Source organism: Stegastes partitus, unplaced genomic scaffold (genome assembly GCF_000690725.1).
Source record: "Stegastes partitus isolate 25-593 unplaced genomic scaffold, Stegastes_partitus-1.0.2 Scaffold1232, whole genome shotgun sequence".
Lineage (NCBI taxonomy): Eukaryota > Metazoa > Chordata > Actinopteri > Pomacentridae > Stegastes > Stegastes partitus.
In genome coordinates, this window is record NW_007578963.1 from 56,842 (window position 1) to 57,801 (window position 960).

The following is a 960-nucleotide window of genomic DNA, read 5'->3' on the forward strand; positions in this document are numbered from 1 at the left end:
ACTTATAATTGAACACATTTTTATTTATTATTACTTTTTCCAGTTATTTCAGTGACTGTTGTGAGTTTTGTCTTTAATATGAATCCATCTGAGGATGACTGCAGGTCTGGAGTCAGTCTGTCTGTGGCCACATGGTGGCGCTGCAGCTCCACAGCTCAGGACGTGCGCACTGAGCTGAATGTTCTTCTGATGGAGCTCATCCTCCTGCACATGATGGATCCTCCTTACGTTAACCAGCAGCTGAGTTTATCTGGAAACACGGTGAATAAACGACAAACAGAGAACGTGAGCGAAACGCTGACCCTGATGTAATCAGAGTAAAGACGTCTGATGTGCGCGTGTCTGGTCTGCAGAGGAGAGACGTGACCGAGCAGTGAGTTCATGTCACCGTTAAACTCTGACTGGAGTCTGGACACGCTTCTTATTTATTTTATTATATTTTAAAATGTTAAAAATGTCAAACATAAATCTGGAAACTAACCAGTTAAAGAAACAGACGTCAGGCTGCTGGGAAATGAAAACATCTGACGGAGCTTCAGCAGAACCACGTCCTCATTTTAATCCTCGTCTCCTGTCACATGTTCATCTACATTTAATCTGGATGCAACATCAGCTCACCTTCATTTTGTTCATTTTTTCATGTAGAAATGTGAAAATTCTTCTTTTTTCCATCTTTTCAGATGAGACCATTTGCTGCTTTTGCTTTTAATATGTTTCAGTTTTGGGCTGCTGGACTTTTATTTTATTTTAATTAATATAAATCAAACAACCAGCTGATTAATAGAGAAGATAAATCAGGAGATTTGAATCATCTGCAGCAGTTAGACCTGAAGTCTTATCCCCCTCTGTGTGTTTGCTTTATTTCAATCTTCATTTATCTTTATTGGAAAACACGTTTTGACATTTGTTCTGAACAGAGCTCTATAAATACAGTTTATTATTATTATTATTATTATTATT